Here is a 19469-nt window from a genome sequence, read left to right as displayed (position 1 = left end):
TTTTCTTTGACTTAGTACATTTTTTTTCTTCTTTTCTGTTTAAAGTTACGAGACGGTATTGATTTCGATAGCGAAATTGAAAGTTCTTAAACGTCTAAACGAAAAACATGAAACATATTGCTTTTATTCACAGCAGTATAAATTCTTTTAGTACATTTTATAATTCATTTAATGTCACCTTTATATATTCTGAAATAATACATTGAAAATTACATTTTTCTCGTTTTGTGTTTTATAATAATTCTCATATTTGACTACTGCTGTTAAATTTTTGCAATCAGATGAGAAGAAAATCACCACAAAATAAATGAAAAAATTTAGAAAACAATGAATGTATTGAAATAAGTTTTAAAAAGATACTACAGTAGGAAACCGATTATCCGGAACAATCGGGACCATCGCTATTCCGGATAACTGATTTTTCCGGTTTTCTGAATCGCTACAAAAAGCCGTTTTTTTATTGTTAAACCCAACTAAAAAAAATTTTTTTTTGGAAATAATCTTAAAAAGAAGAAAAAACGATGAAGTAATTAATACACTAATGATTATTTCCAAAATGATGGTAAGGTAAACATCTTTCAAGAAAGAAAGAAAAATCCTAAAATCTTATGAGGAAAAATTTTTTTTTTTTAAATGGCGGGAAAACTTATCGAATTTCGTTCCGGTGTTTTGGTTTTCCGGTTTTCTGATTGCCGGATAACGGGTTCTGTACTGTAGTTGCATGCGAAACAATTTATTTTTAAGGCAAGAAGTTGATGCAGCACCTCCGTGACATCACTGACTGAAATCAGAAGCTCAGAGTGGCACGAGTCTTCTTCAAAGAGGTTACCTAGCCCTTCTATTTATTCTTTAGACTTATGCCAGACTGATGAGTGGCGGAAACAATCAAGTCTTTGTTACTCAATTTTTAGAATTTGAGCAAAATTTGAAACTGCTTAGCTTACTAACTTTAAAGTCGGCAAAGATAGGAACATTTAATATAAAATATTTCCTGCAATCTCTCTAAAATATTTCCTGCAATCTCACATCCTCTTTAGAGGATGAAAAGAGTGAAACTCTTTTTCCTGGTTTCTTTTTAGATGTTATTTTATCCTCTGAGATTATTCTCATAAATGACGACAATAAAAAAGTTTTGTTTTACAATGTCACACGGGTGGTTTCAGAATCATGCAATCAATGCAGATGCTCCAAATGATATTGAACAATATTTATGTGGTCTTCACTGGGAAGACTTAATTTGGCCTAATGATAGCACTATAATGTTGTGTGTTACTGTATGTATGAAATTTTTCAAACATGTATCAATGACCTATATGAATAAGAGTTTCTAAACTCTTAGGACCAACAATATTTACTTAGTTAATTGATAAAGCAAAAACTTCAGGATGATGGATAGAATTTTTTTTCTTCTTGCACTTGCAAAAAATTGAATGTTAATGCTATATATTCTTGTATAAAAGTTAGGTCGATTATTCTTTTAAATAATTATACTAAATTAAGGAATCATAAGCAAAGCTGCAAATTAAAAATGCTTACACTAGAAAATTGACTAAATGAAACATTTATAGATTTTATATCATTAATATATTTTCTCTCTGTGGCTTATTTTAATACTCAATTGTTCAGTATTTTTTGCTGTTTAAAAATTAAATACCAAATATAAAATAGTAAATGTGTTAAAAAGTGGAAAAAAAAGTAACCAAGCATATTCATATATTTTATTATTTTAATTGATAAAATTTTGGTTAAATAGTTGTTTGTTATTTAAAGTTTTTTTTTCCTAAATTTTTTCAGCTGATGAGTTAGTTTTTCTTTGTTGTGAATTTTAAAATTTGTTAGTTATACTTGAATTAAAGCAATTAATTAGATAAAGGGTGAAATATTTGTTTAAAAACAATTAAGGAAAAGGTAGTTTTCAAAATTGATGCCATTTGAAAAATTTAGAAAGCAAATAAAAAAAGGCAACAAGCATATTTATTTTTAATATTATAACTCATATAATTTTGGTAAAATATTGAAATGTTTTTTTTTCTTTTTCTTTGAAGTTTTCTTTCCTAAATAATTTTTAGCTGATTTGTTGGATTTTTTTTTATACTATGAAATTTGTTAAATATATTTGTTTGAAAATGATAGATTTGGGCGAAATATTTTTCATAATCATTTAACGAAAAGGTCTTTTTAAGAAATTAGTGTCATTTGAAAATGTAAAGGCAAAAAAGAAGTTATCAAACAAATTTTTTGCATACTATTTGAATCTTCATTGTTAATTTTTTATTAAATAATTTTATTTGATTTTTTTCTTTTCAGGTGTAATAAAATTCGTTAAAATTTTTTCTAAAATTTATATACTTGAATTTTGTAGCAAAGTAGCAATGTTTTATTATTTTTCCAGCCAAGAATTCGAAGTGAGGCATATGAAAAAAGTAGATACCTTATGTTAATTAACACCATCGAATTTCAAATATTTCTGTGTTTATTCCGTCAAATTAGAAAAATTTGAAATGACTGCTTAGTTTTTAAACTTATATCATTTTTCAGTACATATTGCACACATTAATTCGCTTAAATTTATTTCTGTTTATATATATATATANATATATATATATATATATATAAACTTAATTATTAGACAAAATATAAAATTTATAAAGAGAGGAATAAACAAAGGCCTTGAAGACCTAGCAAATGTCACTGATTTATAGAAGTAAGCTAAAAATATTCTCAATATGTTTAGTGAAAAAAACTTTTTATATCTATATTTCCTCTGTTATTTGTGAAATGTGTACTGTTGTAAAAATAGGAGCTGTAATTTCATTGTTTTTCCGTCTGCTTTGTTTAGCACCTTCATAATTTTTTATAAGCATTGCATTTTTAATGTTGTACAAAAATTTTATTTTTTCTGCAATTTAACAGCATTATCATGAATAAAATCACTGTCAAAATTAGTGTCTTTTTAGTTTGAATTTTAAGAGATGTTTGCCTAAGTTAGTTTATTTTTTGAGCAGGAAAAGATAACATTTTGAAAAAAAATAGTAATAACAACTGATATATTAATAAAAAATTGCATCATGTTTTAATCAATTGGATTTTATTCTTCCTGTAAAATATAATAATGTAATTTTTTGGAAAATAATTTTAAGTAATATCAAGCTTCCTATACAAAAATTAAAACATAAAATAATAATGTAATCTCTTGCTGTATTATTTACTTTTTAAAAATGCTTAGTATTAAGAGCGTTATAAAAAAAATAAAATATACTTTTCATTTAACATATTTAAAGTATGAAAGGAAGATCAGTAAAATTAGATATTCAGTATCATTATTTTACTGTAAATGATTGGTTCGTTTTGTAGACTACCTCATAAGAATTTTAAATGAAGTTTAAAATGCTTGGAATTTATTTTTCATGAAGAAGATCCATACAATTTAGAAACAAAAAAGGTTATCAATAAAATGCATATTTAATCAAAAAACATTTCTTTTCAATTTATGGAACTATTAACTTTAAAAATGCTAGCGAAATAAAAATCTTACTAAAATTTGTGCTCCTATATTTTTCCAATTCAAATATTTGTCCAAACTGTTTCCTGCCATTAAATATTTATATTTATAAATTAGCAAAATCCTAGATAATTTTTTTTAAACAGTGTTTATTTTAGAAGTCAAGGATGAAGTCTTAAAAAAAGTAACGTTTGTTTTTTCTTAGTGTAAAATTTGTTTTACCTATTTCACATAATTCATATGCAGAGCCGCGTTGGCTCAGGGGATAGAGCGTTCGTCTTTCAATGAGGTGAACCGGGTTGGAATCCCGGCGATGGCTGGTTGTTCTGATTTCCGCATCCGGGTTGACCACAGTGCTGACGTGAAATATCCTCAGTGGTAGACGGATCATGAGTTAGAGTCCCCTTGCCTTCAGGCTAACAGCGAGAGGTTGTCGTGGTCTTCCTCACCATGTAATGCAAATGCTAGTTAGTTCAATCAAAAAGTCCTCCACGAGGGTAAAATTTCTTCCAATACTTGATCCAGGAGTTCCTTGTCTTTTGGATTGGGTTCAAAAGTACAAGGTTACGTAGTTGAGCATTAGTAGCCGTAAACACAAAAATTGGGTCGGCTATTCAACGCTGTTATAAAATAAAATAATTTGTATGCAAATGAAATAAAAGAAAGAGGAAATTTATAAACTAAAATAATCCGAAACTTAAACTGAACAATAACAATATAACATTTTTTAATTTCGTCTTTATGTAACAAAGCACATATTTAAACATCTCAACTTTTTTTCAAGTAGACAATTTACTACAATTAAATGCGCAATTTATCAATCTAAATTTATGGGTGAAAAAAAAACGCTTCTGATATTCAAGAAAGACTTGGAAAAAATTCATCTGAAAGAAAGGAAGATGATCAAAGCATTTTGTTTTTTCGACCATGAACCTTGTCGTAACTCTCACTTGAAGGCTTGTATAGAAGGGTTTAATCCACGGTTAGCAGCAAGTAAGCAGAGGAAGTTAAGTTCGGAGTTTAAGTAAAGAACAGTCAAAACAATGGTTAAGTGCTCGGAAAACGAAAGTGTAAAAGGCTGAAATTTCTTGGCAATTAGGGTGATTACAGTTAAAATCAATAACAATAATTTGTCTTAGAAAATAGCAAATTAGAAGAGGTAAGCAGTTGTGCGCATTTTAGAAATATAATTAATAACAAAGGAGAAACTGATCAAAAAACACCAAATAGATTAAACAAAGTCTGAAGCAGTTACGCTATTCTCTATATATTCTGGAAAAACAAAAAAATTAGAATTTTCTATACTCATGTTAAATCTGTCCTCTATCAGAAGCATGGCACTGTATTAAAAATAGCAGGTAAGAACTTTAAGTACTTATTAACGACTGTTTAAGAATAATCTTTCGTATCAAGTGTTTCGATAAAATTTGTAAGACAGAAACTAAAACTAGAAATTAAAAAAAGGAAATAAAATGATGGATGTAAACTTGAGAAATTTTAAGTATGGCAAGTTTTTGAATGGGGTAATATTATTGCTTTATTTAAATTTATTTATTATAAAGAAAGAAGAAGACCTAAAAAATTACTTGACGAAGGGCGATAGAACATGAATTGAATACAATAAGACATAGAAAGAGGTAAAATCTATGGCAACAAATGAGAGCTACTGTAGATGACGTGTGCTTCGATTTGTAGTGAAGAATATGTATGTATAAATGTAATAATTTGTTGAATTTCCTCTTTTTATTTTTAAGTATAATTAAGAAAAATTCTGCCCCCATTCCAAGAATTGACGTTCAACATGTTAATAATATAGGATGACTTTTAAAAATGTCCCAGTCAAATGTTATGCTAAAAAGATTTTTTTTTTCTTTAAGAAAAAACAAAATATTTGAGTTTCTGTGGCTAAAAAGCTATAAAATATTTAGCGTCAGTCACGTTCGGTCAGGTGCCTGCTAAAAGAATTTCAAATAACCATTAAAATAGTATAATTTGCCAAGCATTAAACTAAGCTAAGTTTAAACACCCTTTGCAGCGTCAGCCCTAGTTTTCTATGTAAAATCTAAACCTCTTTACATTTTTAAAAAAAGTGTAGACTTTTTTTTTTTAAACATACGTTTGGTTGAAAAATTTATTGCCATCAATTCTAGAATGACTTGTTACTATATTATTATTTCAATTATGCTTTTAAGAGAGTAACTAAAATGTAAATGGAGATGAATAAAGAAATAAATTAACCCTTTCAAGATTGATTTCTAATTTTTGATTAAGAAAGTTTTCTTTTGGCACCACGTTGTTTTTTTTTTACACCATTCATTGATAATATTACAAGTAAGTTTTTTTTCTCAAGAAAAAACATAGAAAAAACTAGACTTGTTTCTTGAATTTAAGCGTGGGACTACGATGCCATATTAATTGAGTGGGACAAGTGTGTCGTCTCACCAGTATCCAACAGTAATAAAATGATAAACTTTCAAAATTGTGCAAATTATGATTCAAAACAACGCAAAAGGAATTAAATAATGCTTATATTATGACGCATACCTTTTCTTAGCTCTATTTCAGATATTTATCTCACAAAATGATGTAAAAATCTTTGCAAGCACATGATTTTTTCAAAGCTATGCCCCCATAACAGTTTTACAAATGCTGCCGACCATTCAAAAAGAAGGAGGGGAAGTTCACAAAACAATAATGTGCAAATCTGACACTTATTCGGAACGTCTGATGGTACATATATGTCCCTTCAGAAAATTATATAACTCTAAAAATATTATTTTAAATATTATAGTACTATTATGACGATAGAAATATAATTAACCTGATATATAAATTTCTAAATAAGTTGCATACAGTGTTTGGATTTTGAAGGGCGAGACAGTTAAAATGAATTTCTTGTGATAAATTCTGTAAAATAGTATAGAAATATCTAAACATGAAAATATAAAAATTGTCTCAAATGACAACAAAAAATCTTTTAATTTTATGAAGGCTCATAATATGAATATAAATCGAATCAAATAAATGTTTTTGTTCGATTTTAACGGAGTTTAAAAAAATTTAAAAAATATCAATTTTGATGAATTTTTTAGCAATATTAATTTCAAACAAAAGTACGGAAATTCAATAATGATTGTTTTAACAAAGTATCCTTATAACTCTAGAAAGACAGCTGAGGTCATTTTGGTCCCTCTCGTTTTTTGTCATTTTGGTCCCTCTCGTTTTTTATTGCTCTCTGTAATCCAAAAAATAAAATTCTGATAGTGTTGAGTATTTTTGACTTCTCATAATTTGATCTAATTTAAGTACCTATTTAATTATTCACGTGTTAGCCTTATACGAATGTATATATAGATATAGAGATCTAGAATGATGGGAAGAGCCAGATTATCCCCTAAGGTATTTTGGTAAGTACCCTTAACCCCATTAGGTTTGGGTATAAAGTACCCTTTAAGGAGAGAAAATGAAACTCAATTATGTAATAATAATTGAAAGAAAAAAATAATAATTGAAATTTCACTGTTCCGTTTAATCAAATATTTTCGTTAGATAAATCGAATAAATAACGATAGAATATTAATGACCGAGTCTAATATATTTATTATTGAAATAATTATTATTCTATTTTAAGATTTTAAATGTCCAATTGATCAAAACACAAACAATCTGGGAAGTGTTAGAGTGGCCCCTTCAATCCTTCTAAGCATACAGCATTGTTCAGATTTTCTAGCGTTAAATCATTATAAAACTGTTTCGTCAAACTTTCAGGAAAATTTAATGAAAAATCGTGATTCGAATAGAATCGAAAAAAGAAAATGAAAAAAAAAGTACAGGAATAAAAATTTTACTTAGTTCAAATTTACGCAAAATTAAATTTATGATCGTAAGGATATTTTAAAAAACTAATTTATCATTAAAAATATCGATACCAAATTGCGAACGTAAACTTTCAGATGTTTACTGTTCAGATGCAAACATTTTTTTAAAAAAAACATTGATTTTTTTTTAGGGGTTTAAGTCCCTTTAATTCAGTTAGGAAAGCTGTTTTATTCCCTGTAAAAGGTTCGCAACTTGAAATTCGGTAAAGATAATAATCGTAAGTTACAGTCACGATTATGTTTTGAATGAATCTCGCTGATACCATTAAAAAAAATAATCTGTTAGAATGATTTGAACCGTGGTAGCCGTAAGGTAAGCAAGCAGAAGTTCCGTAAAAGGTCATTCTCTTTGACCCGATGAAACATTTAGCCTACGATTTCGCTTATTGTAACTTATTTAATTTATTTTTCGCTCAGAGTCAAGTTTTGAACTGCCCATTAGTTTGTAAACAAATGAGGTTTTTATCTTTAAATTCAGCTTTTATTCTTACTTTTTTTTAAAATTTACTTTTAATTAAGTTTTTAAATATTGTATAATGAACTAGAAAAAGATATCACTTAGAATAGTTTTTGTTCCAGTAATCGAATATTTTCAAAGTACCATTTTTAATGTTTAAAAGCGTTGACTGCAAATATACTAATTCATATGTGCGAATTATTAATTAAGTTACGAAATCAGACGCCATACATATCGCTGAATAAACAAAAAGTTTTTTTGCGATGGATTTTGATACTGAATTCGCAAATGAAAAGATGCGCGTAGCCACAATCTAGAAAATATGACCCTATAATTAAGTCCAGTAGAGTTATTGAAAAATTGGCCCCCTTAATGTTAATTTCACTTACCGCGTATTTTGTCTAAGTGCTGAAAACTAATTAAGGAAATCAATACATTTTTGCTCTCAATTCTGAATCTCACCTTTTCCAAGAATATTCACTTGTAAAACAGAGTTTTTGATAATTTTAGTCGTATGCGACTACTTAATTTTAATGTATTTGTTTAAAAATGTTTATCAACGAACTTGGCTTGTGTAAAAAGTTAGCATTTTTTAAAATAATCGCGAGATTTCGCATACCTTTAATTTTGCATTGCATTTATAGCATTTTCCCCTAACACTATTTGAAATTCATAGATCAAAGCGTGAAAATTTCCCTACAAATCACAGTATTGCTGAGGAATACTGTGTGCAAAATAAGAATGTAAATAAGAATAAGCATGAAACAACATTTATATAAAATTTCTCTATGGAAATATTTCCTGACCATAATAAAAATAAATGAATTAAATTTGCCGCTTTTAAACGTCACTCGAAACTATTTATTTTATTTTTTATTTCTATTTCCAAACATTAGATTCAATTTTAAGGGAGAGCTATTGATCTCTATTTATATTCTTATCAACTATTGTGTAAAAGAAGATAGGTAGGTACTTTATTTACGTCTCACTGAAGCTGCATAATGGGCTATTGGCGACGGCCTGGGAAACAGCCTTGAGGATGATCCAAAGTACTAGCACTTTACGGTAGAACAGTTTAACGAAGACCGATAACGCGCACCATCGGCCCCTACGCAAGCTGATCAAAGTGGTCACCCATCAGCTTACTGACCGCAGCCAGTGATGCTTGACTTCGGTGTTCTACTGGGAACCGTGCCTTTACGATCAGTCCACTGTGGACGTGTAAAAGGGGGGACTTTAGAATGATTTGCTCATTTTGGATGTTTCTTATTTTGATTGTTTACTTTTTTATCACGCAAAAACCTTACATTTATTTATTTTTAATCAAATTTGTGTTAGATTTACCTTCACGTTACATGATTTTAAGGAAATGATTTTTTTTTTAGATTACAACACTTTATTTTGTCACATATTATTTACGATTTGGTAAATAGGTTAATTTTTACCAGAGAACAAAACATGCTATTCTTTGTCTCGATTTTCTCACCTTAATGATTAGATAGGAAAAGAAATGACCGTATCGAACAATTTTGCACTAAATCAGATATGTTAAAAAAAGCTGATTGATGTAGGTGCTGGTAAATCGAATACATTTATCAGATGATGGAGTAAATTCTATCTTTGAAAAAGATCTCTTATAACAGATGCATGCGAGTAATCAATCTGTTAGAAGGCAAGAGACCGAAACGTTCTGTTTGATCGAAGATGTCGGAGATAATTTTGAAAGAAAGATGACACGTTCTTTTCCGGTTGACAGTTAATATCATTCCAAAACATAAACACCCACGGATATTTCAAGCCCGTTCTGTCACATTTTTCAAGGTTAATAAGCTGATTTATTTTTTATGTGCTGGTCATTGAATGAATTTATCGGCTGATGGTAAAAACGTGTTGAATTCTATAATTTTGATTATAAAAATTCGAAAACAAACATACGTGAAATATGGGGCAATATGAAATGATGTATGGTATTCAACTTTAATACAAAACACATAAATATAAACTTTGCCCAGGGCTCAAAACTGGCAATAATAATATGGGATGAGTTCATTTTTCCCGCTTCCTTTTCAATTAAAAAAAAAAGCCTTCTCAAAGCAAGTTCCGCATTTTTGATTTCTCGGAAAGAATATTCTTCATCTAACAATGTGTAAGCGATTTAAAATCACATATCGTGATTCTTATTCTCGTGGTTTAAAATCACACATCGTTACTAGTATTCACCAGATTTGAAATTACACATCGTAATCTATAAAATTGGGTAGTTGCATTGATACAATTACTTAATCTTGCCTAATGCGGGTAAGGGGATTTTAAATTTAAAATTAGTTTTTCTTCTAAAGCTATAGATTTTTTTTAAAAAAGTAACGTTTTCAGTCAATTTTTTATCGAAATGTACATGTTTAAATACGTTACATATAACAGGGTGTCGCGTAAATATTGCGATAAACTTCTAGGAGAGTTAGGGCATATCATCAGGATTGAAATTGCATAGGAGCTCATTGCCGAAAATATCGTCGTAAGCAGAAAGGGGCGCTTCCCCTATTATGACCTGCTCAGTATCACACGAAGAAACAGTTCATAACAGAGAAGCGCTTATAGCGACGTATGGTGACATTTCCGGGTATGGATATCTATGCAATTTTAATCCTGATGATGTGCCCTGACTCCCCTAGAAATGTCGCAATATTTATGCGATATCCTGTTATATATTATATAGAACGTGTTTAAACTTGTTCATTTCTTCAAAAAAGATAGCATAATTAAAAACGAACAAACTGTAGTTTGGATGAAATCAGCGATACAAAAGTATTTAAGATTTGTAAGAAAATCTCATGCAACAGAAAACAAAAAACAAAAAAAAAAAGATTTGTTCCTCATTGTAATCAGAGAGTTAGCTTTAGCATCTACATCCTTCTTCGCAGGATGTTCTTCCTCTATTTGTAGTATTATATGTAAAAATAGCTAGCCTTGATATTTTAAATTGTTTTTCTAAAAAAAAAAAAAAAAGAAAACATTTTGTAAAATTTTGTTGCTATTTTTTTTGGCATTTGTTATGGAGCACATTCTAAGAAGTTTTTCGGTTTCTAAAATTTCATAATTCGGCCTTCGAAATTATTCGGCTTTTAAAAAAATTGAACTTATAATGAATAAGAAATTAAAGTAGTCACAGCAAACTTGTCAATGAGCACCATAACAAAGGGAACTAACTTTAAAAGAAATGTTTTTTTGTTGAGTTTTGCTTCAGTATTTTCTGAGAAAATGTACTTCAAGTCGATTATTTTATTATTAGTTTATTGTACAGAATGCCTATTTCTCTAAAGTAACGTATTTTCTCTTTAAGAAGAAAGGTTGGAGAAATGGCAAGAAAGTTAAGTAAAGGAGAATAAAACTATTTGCATCTTAACTATAGAGCCAAACCAACCAGTTGTAGTCAATATATTTATATACCATTCAATTTTGTATTCATTTCTGTTAATACGTTTTTTTTAAAACTAAGTCTTCTAAATTTGTGTTTTATGGTTGAAAAATATCAGCTGTTTTAAGGACATATCGGCTAATATTAACCGATATTTTGATTTTATTATGGTGAAAATAGAAAATTTGTTCAGAATCATATGTTCATGCCACAATAACTGATAGCCAAATTGTGAAAATTTGAAAATTGCTTCTTAGTTAATATTTCGAAACTTCAGTATAATTTGGTTAACTTGCAGTTGAAGTAAATGCTTGACAAAGCTCTTGAAGGCAATATTATTTTCTCGTAGTTTTAAATTTTTCAATAAATCTTCGTGGTCATTGAGGAAACTCTGCCGTACATTGAAAAAGTATGCGTGCCGAAGGTTAGTTAATCATGCTTTAAACCAGGGATTCTTATGCCCGCTGGAAACATGGCGCCCTTTAATCGTCGTGAGACTACTATAAAATGATTAATTTTGGTTAAATTCTATGTATTAAAACCATAATTTTCGCTATTAGATTCACCGTAAAATTTAACGTGGCGTGCTGTTCGATATTCTAATACGTGCTTCTACAAAAGTTTGCTGATGTTTTGTATATATGTTTCTACATAAGTACAAAAATGTTGAGAATCCGTCTTTTAAGGGTTTTCTTCGAAGACTTTGTCCTCAAATGTAGAAACACTTTTTTTCTTTATCTAATAATTTGTTACTTTATAACTTTTCACAAAAGTTCATTCACAAAAGTTGGGTAAAATTCTACCTATCTTTAGCTTGTGTTTTCTACTGTGTTAATGAAAAGGGAGAAATTATAAGAAGTATAGAGAAAAGTTGCGGTTTTATGAAAATGAAAAACGTTTTTGTCCTAATTTTTTAATATTTGAAAAAATACACTAACGCTGCGTTGGCTGGGTTTAAGAAAAATTTCAAAAATTGTTATTACTTATTTATTTTAATTATTTTCATCTAAGTGGAAAAGACTCCCCTAATTGGTGATTTTTAAAAAAGTTTAATATTTTGAAGAAGAAAAATATTTTAGCTGTTTGTCTGCATATAAAGTATTAAATCATACCTTCCTTTCAGTTTAAGGTTCAGTTAAAAACAACTAAGCTAGGGATTTTTTAAAATTTCTTTAGCGAAAGACCTTCGAAAAACTATACACACCAATTTTATTTTTACAGCGAAGTATTTCAAGTCAAACATATTTTTCTACTTCCGCATGTGTGAAGCAACTTAAGCAACTTTTCATTTTCTCCTCTGTGGTCAAACAAAATGAAGGATAAGTCATTAACTTCGTATTATCCGTCATTTATTTCTTTAGTTTTAGCCGGCATTGACTGTCCCTCGAAGCTAAAGAAGGGATGATGGTCGGCATTCCATCAATATTTTTTTTCTTCTTAACTTAGTATCCTAACAGCAATAAGGTCAGTCTGTTAGAGTTAAAAAAAATGGTGGTTGCTTTTAAAATAATGGTTCTGTCTCTTATTTTCAAACTTAATAGTGCTTAGTCTAATTGCAAGTAAAATGTCTATAACTTTGAGTACACAATTCATTGAAATGAGTTGTAATTATAAGAAAAATTGTTAGAAATTCAATACGTGTTTATTTATCCCTTCTTTTTTTTTAGGTTTTGGTAACTTCAAAACACAAAATAATTTTATATTTAAAGTTTATGATGAAATCTATCTGTAAAAAATATCCCCGTTTTTATTTATTTATTTTTTCATGAAATTTTCTGGAAGAGTAGCGTTACTAGTTGTTTAACCGTGTCACGGAAATGGATTTCTAAGCTTATCGGCAAAGAAAATTTTTTCAGTGTACCAAGTTGAATTAAAAAAATTTTTTTTACAGAAAAGAAAATTACGATATGTTGTTTAAGTACCTACATTTATTATTTTAGAAATAAAATAAAATTACATCTAAATCGATTTACAACTAAACCGATATACAACAATAACCTGTAACTAAACCGAGATATGATAAACAGTATGATTAGTGATATTCATATCGATACTTAGCCTCAAAAAAGCATCAAATGTAACAGTTTCTAAGTGCTTTAAATTTATCAGAGTCTTCGCAAGTCCCTGTTAATGCTGTTTTTTTAAGACTACGTCGTAATATGAAATGATGCCTTTTTTGCGAATATTATGATATTTTCATAGCTGCTGTGAGTTTGCAACTGTTACGCATGACTATTAGCCTATCTAAAGCTAGCGTTGACTACGCTTATTTTGAAAATGGCGCAAAAAGTCAATATGAAGAAAGGCCACAGTTTTGTGAAGATGAAAAGCGTTTGTGGTCTAATTTTTAGATATTTAAAAACTTACTCCAATGTTGCATTACTTGGGCTCATAAAAATTTACAAAAACTTAGAATAAGGTGGTGGTTTCGATAATTTTCATATTTGTGAAAAAATGTTGCCAAATTGGCAATTTTTAAAAAAGTTAAATTACTATTAAAATATTTAAGTTATTTGTCCGTTAAAAAGCCCAAATAATTCTTCATGGCGAGATTATACGTGCAATTTAAAAACATCACAATGCTTCAAGTGTAAGACACTTAAACTATGTCTTTTTTTAAAATTTTTCTTGGCGAAAGAGGTTCGATAAACGGCGTTTCTTTTTTGCATTTGGAGACCTGGTTTGGCCTGAAGACCACAAGTTTAATTTAATAAACTACAAAGCAAAAAATTCTGGAGCAAAACACGGTAATATCCATTTCTATCGTATAGCTTTGCGGAATAAAAATATTATATTCAATGATATTCAAAAGTCATATTAATTAAAATCACATGAATAACATATTATATATTAAAATTACATTAATTAAATGCATATTACTGTAAAATTATGATTTAAAATTTTATGGTAAAAATGGATTTCACAGATGTTGCACTCAGGATGTCAATACTTTTTACCATACTTTCAGTGTCGTGTAAAAGATTTGTATGATTTGATTTATATGAGGGGAAAGACAATGGAAACTGAGATAATTTAAATTTATCACAGATAGTTACAGTTTAAACATATAATTTACAACTTTATGTTTCAGATGCTCTTGGGATTCGCATTTCTACAGCACTAATCAATAAAAAATATTGGATTTTAACCCTTAAATTATATATAATTTTCGAATGTAATTTTGGTTTTTTATTCCCTTGCTTTATGTAATAATATTTTGTATGCGTTATAATCTTCGTATTGCTGAACCAAACTAAATCCATCCAAAACTAAATTTTAAAAATAATATTGGAAGAATGTATTTGTTATTATTTTGTAAATTCAGTCCAGAATGGAAGGAAATACTTTCAGTTTTATTATGCCCGAAAGGTGAATGCATTTTCTTGAATTTAAATGTTACTTTTAAATGTAATAACAGTGGAATAATTCTGGTTCCACATTTAACCTAATTCAGGTTCTCCCATTTAAAAACAGCATAATTTTACACAGTAAGCAACAAACAAAGAATGTAAAATTGATTTGATCTCTGATTTAAAAAAGTTTACAGGCTGCAATAGTAATTTAGCATCTTTGTTCGTTTAAAAACATCTAACAATAGTTCGTTATTTGTATTTACCAATCATTTTTGAAAATCGAAATAAAGAAATAATTAATAATTGTTCTTTGTTTAAGTTTTTCTTGTTGCTGAAACAATACAAGAAGATGTAAAAACATGTTTTCCGTTCTTAAAATGTGTTGCATGGTTTATAATACATTTTATGCCTTTGAATGATTTGTTTTTTTAAACAAAAAGTATCATTTAAAAATTCCTAGAACACGAACTCTAAAAAGTGCTAAAGGCAGTTTTGAAAAAGTCTGACTTGAATTTAATAATCTTAAAAAAAAAGAAGAAAAACATCTTACTTTTCATTTAGAGCTATAATATTTTAACTACGTTTCTCTTTTTTTATTTATCAAGTTTTTTATACTACTAAGATGTTCAAAAGATAGTCTATCTTTGGTGAAAACGGTTATTTTCTTAATTTTTCGTTGTTTAGCCTGGTAAGATATAAAACACAGTTAAAGGTATGCTTTTTACTACATTTTAAACACGTTAAAGAAGTAATAAAAGTTTCTTTCGGCGGAGAAAATAAATTATTGAAAGCGTGCAATAATCGTTTTTTTTTTATGCAAGCAAAATTGTGAATACTAATTAAAAAGGATAGTAAAAACTGTTTAATGTATACTGCGTTCCCATCATGAAAACTTTCCTCTTCATTTCGCTATGGGAAAAAAACTTTTAATTTTAGTTTAATTAAATCAGAATTATCATAAAAAAAGTAAAAAAAGTTTCGCTACTTATATTTCACTAATCAATTGTCAATATAAATTTAGTTAAATTAGTGTAGTTAGTAGATTTTTTTTGTTTGAAAATTGTGATAAAATTTTTCATGCATCAATAACAATAATTGACAAAAACCAATGTCTATATAATCATTTCGATCATTATCCTTTGATAGACAAATTAGATGATATTATCATTGATATTCGAAAAAGATCCAGATATTTTTTGCAGACATTTTAATGTAATCCAGACATTTTAATGAAATTCGCAACAATATTTACTATTAAACTAATAAGTTGACTTTCATTTATTGCACAAATTTATTTATCATTTCTTCTTAATATTATTTTCTGCTATTATTCAGTTTTTTTTATATATATCGTTATTTACAATTAAATGCATAAATCTAAAAGTGGTATTTCTTTATAATATAAAATAATTTCATGGTTTAAAATTTTTTTTGATAAATATAAATTTTAGTTCGACAATTATTAAACGGTAAATAATTTATGTTTATTTGGTAATAAGTTACATATACTCTTATGATAAAAAAATGTTATGTAAAACTGGGCTAAGTGAAAATAAAAATTAGAAAGTAAGTACTGAAAATGACACAGAAATAACTTTATGCTCTATTGCTAAACTATGTCTTAGGCAAAAACATGTCACAAGATTTTAGGGTAGCGAAAAATAAAAAACAAGCTTTTAATATAATTTTAGTAGGAAATGATCGAAATAATCAGGTATAAATTCTATCCAATTCAAATGGGGATTTGCTTTGCAAGAACAAAAATTGTGTTATATACAATAAAAAATTTTGAAATCTTTTAATTGACAAATATTTCATTTAGATGTTTGTTGCCAAAAAAGCATGATTATGAAACAATCGCAGGTGTTTGCGAGCTTTGCGAGCAGGGAAAACCCGCCTACTCCATTAAAGCCCGAATTTTTTTTAATGTGTCGGACTCAAAGAAGCTCCTATTAAAAAAGTGTTTTTTTATCGGAAATAATTTTTTTTTCTTAGCTACAACTTGATTTTTGAAAATAATAAACAAAATTATTTGTTTGATGTGAAAACAGACCTTTTTCAAATCAGAAGAATTTTCACAGAATTCTCACAATTCCCGTGACGTATACGTCAAAATGGGTTTTAATCAAACATAAAGCTAATGTAACTTAGGCCATATTATTTCGGTAAAACAATAATATTAAACATTTAATTAAATTATTCTTTAGTCGGTATTATAGATTGTAGTTAATTTCGATATTAAATTATATTTCTTTCTACCAAGCAGCGAGCTTATTTGTTCATCCGTAATTTTACTTAGGAATAGAATCTAATCGGAATGGAAATTAGAAAAAAAAAGGAAACGAGAATCTCATTATTATTTGCTTTATCATTTTCCTCCTCCAAACTTTGATTAAGGAAGTAGAAAAATAAAGGTGGATATTTTTCTGTCTGATGATTTAATGATTGTGCATCGAAGCAGTTGTTTATTCATACAACAAATAATGCAATGTCTTACAAAGGGTTCCGAAACTAAAGGAAGCTTTAATTCAATTAAAAGAAGTCCCTATCGAATTATCATACAAATGGATAAGAACTGGAGATTCCTTTTACTACAACTGCTTTTATTACCTCTCCCATTTTTTTTCAATCGTGTTCTTTTTAATCTGAAACTTTTTTTCATCTAAGTTAATTATATGTAATTTTTTATGTCTTTTATCATCATGTGTTCGAGTATCCGCGTTTGGAGCTTTTGATTACCTTTTTTTTCGATTTTGGGAAAATATCATTTTAAATGTAAAATTGAAGGAAAAAAAAAATTAAAAGTTTTTTAACATTCAATTTTTCTATCAAGTGTTTGTTTCAGTTTTGTTGATTTTGGCTTGTGATATTTAAACAAGTGTTTATCTTATTTTTCCTTATCTTTTTTCTATCTATTTTCTAAATTACTTGTTTTAGGTTATCCCCTGTTTAATAAACATACGATTTATCAATATGAATGAGAAAATTAAGCAAAAATAAAATACGCTACTTAGTTTCTGTATTTTATAAGGAATTAGTAGAATTATAAAATTTATTTTCTATCTTAAAAATTAATAGGGGTAACAAAAAAGTGTTGCGTAATTTTTACGAAAAATGTTTCGATTTTATTTCAACTATACAATTTCCAATATGATATAGTTTGTTAACTTATAATGTGTGCCATCTATTGATATTAATAATTTTTTTTATTTAATTATAACTAATCTTTTTATTGACAATTTTTCATTAGTGCAAAAATGTAATGCCTATTTTTTATAAATTCTGATATACCGTAAAAAAGGAGGAAGCTTAACTTCTCCCCCGCCCCAACAGGGGGCATCCGGGATAATTACCGTAAAACCACTGAATCACTTTTATTTAATAAATATTACTGTAAAAATTATGGTTTAATATTTTACAATAAAAATCGATTTTACGGATGATGGACCTAAAGTGCCTGTACTTTATACAGTAACTTGATCCAGATTTCTTTTTATTCAGATAGGGAGTCAAAAATATTGAAGAAAATATGTGTCAGCATTTATGGACAGCGTATTTCCAAATCTCTCATTCATCTGTGAATTCGATTGAATTTGCAGTGGTTAATAAGCTAAAAGGGAAAAAAAATCGTTGGGTCCTGTTGATCGTATACACATCGTTTGAAACGACTTATTATGCCAGTTATGAGATACTGACTTATTTTTTCATTTTACAGGACTCACAACTTTTCAACTATATGACCCCCGATGAGCATATCATTCCAGAAAATGAGATAAAATTTTGTATAAAAGTATTATGAGGATTTTTATTTATCAACCCATTGTGTTCAGATACAGAGAGAAAAAAAGTCTGATAAAATTACCGTACTGCATAGTAATGACATTTCTGGTGAAAAAAAAAACCTATACATATGGTTAAAAAAATATACAGTCTTTAAACTATTCATTTCGTAATTTTTCCGTTTATATCGTAACGTTTTACCACAAATTCTGGTTTTCGAAATTATAGCTCTTATTACCAAAAAATAACAAACTGAAATGTAAATTTAACCGAATAAATGTTTTTTTTTATGCCAGGCTCTAAGATAAGATGATAACATTATTACATTTTACCACATTTATCAAATTTCATTGAATATAAAACTTGTGTTGTTAGTGAAACCAATTTTTGTTAGTGTTACCAAAATCATTGCCAAAGTTTTTCGGTAAAAATTACCAAGTTTTTTGGTGTTCCTTAGACCATAAATTATATCATATTCTGATAGTTGTCTATATATTAAAAACATTTATGTGTAAGACATTTATGTGCATATTTGTTTATATCAAGTGAATATTTCTTTCTGTTACCTGCTAATTTAGCTTTAATAAAACACTGTGCTCTGATTTAAGATTCAAATATAAATATTTATACTATTAATATATAACGGAAGACAGAACTATATGGGTTTTTCAAAATAAAAATTATTGATGAATCATTTATGTTATAACTCTTTCTTTTTTCGAAAAAAATATTATTTTGAAAAAAAAAGAAAAAATTGCAAAGACATAAATTGGTTAATATCACCAATAATATATAAATTTGAGGGGTGTTTTAGGAGAATCTTTCACCTAAGGAAATAAAGATGACACAGTTTCAAGGGCCTTAAACTCAATGTTAACCGAAACTCACGATAAAGTCTAGCGAAAGAGAATTGTAATAAATATAAATCAAACAGCTTAATTATTTAAAAACTCTTTGACAAATTGCAAATTCTGTGAAATTATTTTTAGCGTCGATAAAAAATTATTAAAATCAATTAAAAATTCTCAAATTTCGCACATTTCTACGAACCAAATCTTTATGAGCTTTATCAATTCAGTGTTGG

This window comes from Parasteatoda tepidariorum, chromosome 5, assembly GCF_043381705.1.
Source record: "Parasteatoda tepidariorum isolate YZ-2023 chromosome 5, CAS_Ptep_4.0, whole genome shotgun sequence".
NCBI classification, from domain to species: Eukaryota; Metazoa; Arthropoda; class Arachnida; order Araneae; family Theridiidae; genus Parasteatoda; species Parasteatoda tepidariorum.
This window is presented reverse-complemented; position numbering follows the sequence as displayed.